General features: G+C 38.7%; 1 pseudogene; it reads left to right on the forward strand.

Moving 5' to 3' along the window:
- Positions 1-230: 230 nt before the first annotated feature.
- Positions 231-1,066, forward strand: LOC118855111 (annotated as a pseudogene).
- Positions 1,067-5,529: the final 4,463 nt, after the last annotated feature.

Below are 5,529 nucleotides of genomic sequence, written 5' to 3' on the forward strand. Positions count from 1 at the left end.
AGCTCAGGGATCTAGTTCTTCCTGACTCCAAGTTCTATACCCTAGCCACTATATAACACTGGCTCAATTCCAGTTTTATTTTTCTTTTAATCTCTATCATATAGGATGGATCTCTGAAGAATGAGATGCCCAAGTATCAAGATCAATTAATACCAATTCCCACTTCTGTGAAAATTTGTATTGCATCTTCTGCCTTTCCAAAGACTACCAAAGATGTCTCAAGAAAAAGAATGAATTCTAATCCCATCCTTAAAGCAGAGAAATATGGAGATCTTAGTCCCATTTACTTGGTTCCACAATGGCATAGTCATCAAAGAATCAGGCAGCATTCCTGGCAGAGAATGAGTATAAAAGAAACAAATGATCAGAAGTCACTTCCTCCCTTTCACCAAGGCATCACAGAGCTCAGTATATCTATCAGGATAAACTTGGCAGAAAGCAAATGCCTTAGTGTCTTTTGCTCTCCAGTTTTCTGTACAGAAACTCAAACCTTTCTAAGAGACATCGATGGCATCTGACTTGAAATTTTTCAATCCAGAGTGTCTTCAATTTCTGAAGTATTGAAGCATTTACAGTCATACTAGAAGATGACAGTATCATACAAAAATGCTCTGAAGACACAAAATGGCAGTAACAGACTTTGCCTTGAGTGCGTCAATGATAGAGATAAAAGAATATATAGCAAGACTTTCCTTGGAGTGTCTGAATTGTGGCTGCATCACCAGAAAGTGAACAAAGAGATAGATAATTTTGACTTCCTCTAAAGTCCTCGAAGTACAAGTAGACCCCACTTTGTATCTTCAATTTTCACAAAGCAAAATTCTTAGCACAAAACTTGACTACCGAAAAATATTACACAGCCAGAATGAGGTTTTTGAACATGTGGAGATGGTGATGAATGAACCAACGATCGATAAGGCTATTGTATTCTTTTACAGAAGATGCTACCCAATTCTTCAAAAAGATATCAGTATAAATCATCGAAAGGACAGCCCAGCAGGTGGAAGATTCACCAATTTGAAAACTGTTCAAACTTCAGCAACAAAAGCCATCTCTCGCATATTAAGACTCTAAAAATGGTCATAGTCTATACGTTTTCAGGGTAGCTAGTTGGTGCAATGGATGGAGCACTGGCCCTAGAGTCAGGAAGACCAGGGTTCAAATCTGGCCACACTTATAAGCTGTGTGACCCTGGGCAAGTCACTTAACCCTGTTTACCTTAGTTTTCCTCTATAAAATGATCTGAAGAAAAAAATAAAATGAGCTGCAGAAGATAATGATAAACCACTCCAGGACCTCTGCCATGAAAACCCCAAATGCAATCATGAAGTCAGACACAGCTAATTGATTAAACAGCTATACATTTGTCATTCAGATGGGTGTAGATAAAAATTGCTGGCTTTTATAGAGTATGACTATAAATTAGTGACACTTTTTAACAGGCATCAGCACGTAATACTCTGAATATTCATTTGTAATTTACCTTCAGAGACTTTTTTTGTTTTATGCAGACCCCACTGATGGATGCTATTGCTCAAGACTTTTTAGAATTTGGATTTGGAAGTAAATGCATTTTTTTAAATATATCCTCAGTGGCAGCAAGTTTTTATTCTTAAAGGGTAGAGTTATTTTCCCCCTTAAAATGGCCAAGTTATTATTCTCTGATGAATAAAGTTGGCCTAGCGGAGAATTAACCTACCCATTAGTCACCCTTTATAGGTCCCAGGAAAAGGCCCTGAAGGCCAGCTTCTCAAGTCTCCTTAGAAGAAAAGCTTCAAAAGCTATAGGATATGGGATATGGGATGGGATTTTCAATAAAAATCTCTCTGTAGCCTCTCCACTACTGACCTTTTGTGGAAAACATTTTCCAAAGGCTTGCCCAGAGAGGACACTGCCAATTCAGGGTTCATGTCTCATAGTCTGTAGGCCAAGGTGAGGGTGGGAGACACAACTGTGGCTCTTTTCTAAGCAGCATAGGATATAATTAGGGAGGAGAATGACTTCACATTGATCCTACAAAGAAATAGATGTCATTGCAGCTCAGCCTTATCTATTTATTCCCCTGCTAAGCTTCATTCTTCAAAAGCAGGTCCCACCCAACATAATACCTGCTTGCCTGATGATATCTTCCTCCCTTCCATTCTCACCTCTTTACCAATGACTCCTGTATATGCCTCTGATTTTCTGGAGTCAAACATTATACTTCATCTGTAGTTATAACCTGGGACTTCCCTCAAAACCTGGAGCTCCTCACCCTGTAACATCCCATCTCTATGCTAGCTGTCTTCTCCTATTCGTGAGCACCTCCTGGGGCCTTCACTTTTACAGAGGTGCCCAGGACAATCAAATTTCATTACCCTTCTGACTGTGCTTCTGGATTTTAGAACCATACTCCTCTCCCCCATGCCTGGTATACATTCTCTCCCCACCACGACCTCTTAGATTTCTTATTTTTATTTAAGGCCCAGATCAACTCAAGTGTAACTTCTGCATGAGGCCTTCCTTGGTCCTTCCCCTTAGTTATTACTCCCCTAGATCCCCACCAAAAATAACCCAAAAAGGCATGTCACTTCTTTGATAAAATATAAGATTTAAGATATAAGATATAAGGCCACAAGATTTTTTCACTTGTCTCTTTATCCTTAGGGCCTGACATAAGGTAGATAATTAAGAAGAGATTAGAGATTGATTGTAACATGCTTTTCTATATTCTAGTCTAGCCAACTGTATAGGGAATATCTACAATGAACCCAGGACTGTATGGGACCAGGACTGTCCCATACAATGTGGGCATACAATGAAGGACAACAGTTACTGTTGGCACAGAGTACATCATTGAGTCAAAGTGTTAAAACATTAAGACATATGAATAAAAACAGTGGGGCAGCTAGGTGGTGCAGTGAATGGAGCACCAGCCCTGGAGTCCGGAGAACCTGAGTTCAAATCCAGTCTCAGACACTTGACACTTACTAACTGTATGACCTTGGGCAAGTCTCTTAACCCTGATTTTCTTGTCTCTCCCCTCCAAAGAAGGAAGTAGCAGTCAGGGAATGGGTGTAGATGAAGCAGATGATTCTTATCTGAGGAATCAAAAAATGTTGTAAAAGTAAGTTAAGACCAAAGAAAAGAGGACCCAAAATGCCCAAATAAGTAATCGTAACATCATTCATTAAAGCATTAGGAGTGTTACACAGCTATCACTCTAAAATCACTTAAAAGTGTGGATTAGAAGAAGTAGAAATTAGATACAGAGGGTCAGTTAGGAAGTAACTGAAATAACCCAAATGCAGGAATACTGGTAAATAGGCAAACTAGGAAGATGAAAGTGAGAATGGGAAAATGAATGTGATTAACACCCAAAGAGCTTGGAGATAAGTAAGAAATGAGTCAATGAAGAGTCCAGAGTTTTAAGACTGGGAGAGAGGGAAAATCAAAGAAACTGAGCTAGTCAGGAAGGGAGGACAGTTTGGAGGTAGGAAGAGAGAAAGCTGAAGAGCTTGATTTCAAACATACTGAGCTGTGCTTGATAGGCCAGCCAAGAGGAAACAACATGATGCCAATTGGACACAGTATTGGACCTTGGATCAGAAGTAACTACTGGAGATGTAAAAATGGGAGTCAGTCCATTTGAAATAAGAAACAAAGCAATACCAATTAAGTGATTCTTACAAGGGCAAATGTACAAAATATTAAACACTGAGAATTAAATGATTCAACATCAGGGAGAGAGAGAAGCAAAGGAACAAGGCCAATCTCTGAGCAACATCCTTGACAGGGAGGGGGAAGGTGCGTAGAGGAAAAGAAAAGAACCTCTATACTCTAAAATGTTTATAGCCCTCTCTTTGTGGTGGCAAAGAACTGGAAATTGCAGGGATGCCCATCAGTTGGGGAATAGTTGAACAAATTGTGGTATACGATTGCGATGGAATACTATTGTACTGTAAGAAATAATGAGCTCAATGATTTTAGAAAAACATGTGTAAAATAAGGAAGAGTAAAATGAGCAGAACCAAAATAAGATTGTGTACAGTAAAAGCAATATTGTTTTACGAATGACTTTGACTGAATAAATCATTTTGACTATTATAAATACCCAAATTAACTATAAAGGATATAATGAAAAAAGATGCTGCCTCCAGAGAAAGAACTGATAAATAGAAATATGTATAGAATGATATATACATATATACATATATATATTTGTGTCTAATAGTGGGGGGGGAAGAAAGGGTAAAAAAGAAATTTTCAAGATAACTATTGTATATTTAAAAGGAATAACAAGTTGTACATAGTGGATTTGCAGTTTCATGTGCAGTCATCTTTTTTATTATACTGTTATAGAAATCCTTGTTTTATTCCATAAATTGCAAAAATAATTAAAAAAAAAACAAAAAGTATATATAGAATAATTTTACATGAATGTGTGTGAACGTGTGTGTCAGTGAGAATGTGTGTGTGAACGTGTGTGTGTCAGCGAGAATGTGTGTGAACGTGTGTGTGTCAGCGAGAACGTGTGTGTGAACGTGTGTGTGTCATCGAGAACGTGTGTGTGAACGTGTGTGTGTCATCGAGAACGTGTGTGTGAACGTGTGTGTGTCATCGAGAACGTGTGTGTGAACGTGTGTGTGTCATCGAGAACGTGTGTGTGAACGTGTGTGTGTCATCGAGAACGTGTGTGTGAACGTGTGTGTGTCATCGAGAACGTGTGTGTGTGTGTGTGTCAGCGAGAACATGTGGGGGGCGGGGAATGGTAGCCATCTCTAGAGTGAGGGGGAGGGAAGAAAACAATTCATACAATAATTGCTGTCTATTTGAAAGGAATAGCAAGTTGTACATAGCAGATTTGCAGTTTCAATACAATCATCTTTTTATTGACTATGTTATAGAAACATTTGTCTTATTCCATAAATTGAAAGTTCCAAAAGAAAAGAAAAACAGCCACATGTTTAACATGCGAAATAATGGTTTTAGCTTTGGACAAACAACGTGGGAAGAGCTGACAGAGCTTAGGGTGGTTAGTGCCTCAGGAAGTCATTTTTTCCACAAAAGCTAAGACATCCAGAAATATGGGTATAAGCCTACCTACTAATAGCCCAACTAGGAATTGTTTATCAAAATGCTGGCATAATGTGAAGATGCCATATTCTCTCATTTACCTGGATAGCGTTGGGTCCAAGCCTGGAAAACAAAAATACACAGCACTCTTAATCTCAGAAATGCCTTCATATTAGCTGAGTTTTGAGCAAGGCAAATGTCTTCACCAGAGAACAGGAAGTTGTGGAGAGTACCATGGTCTCAGTTACTTTTATAGATGATGCCTCTCTCAGGTGTCTCCAATGTCCCACCCTTTCTGGTATTTTTTTCTACCTTGACCTCATTTTCTCTACTCCTACATCCTGTTGACAGGGTGTTCTTTATCAACTCAAGTGTTTGGTCAAGGACCCTAAAATTCAAATCAAGTCAAGTTCAATCACCTGACACTTATTAAATACCTATTATATGTCAGGGATACAGAGAAAGGCAAAATAG

The sequence above is a fragment of the Trichosurus vulpecula genome, chromosome 6, assembly GCF_011100635.1.
Source record: "Trichosurus vulpecula isolate mTriVul1 chromosome 6, mTriVul1.pri, whole genome shotgun sequence".
In the NCBI taxonomy this organism is placed as follows: domain Eukaryota; kingdom Metazoa; phylum Chordata; class Mammalia; order Diprotodontia; family Phalangeridae; genus Trichosurus; species Trichosurus vulpecula.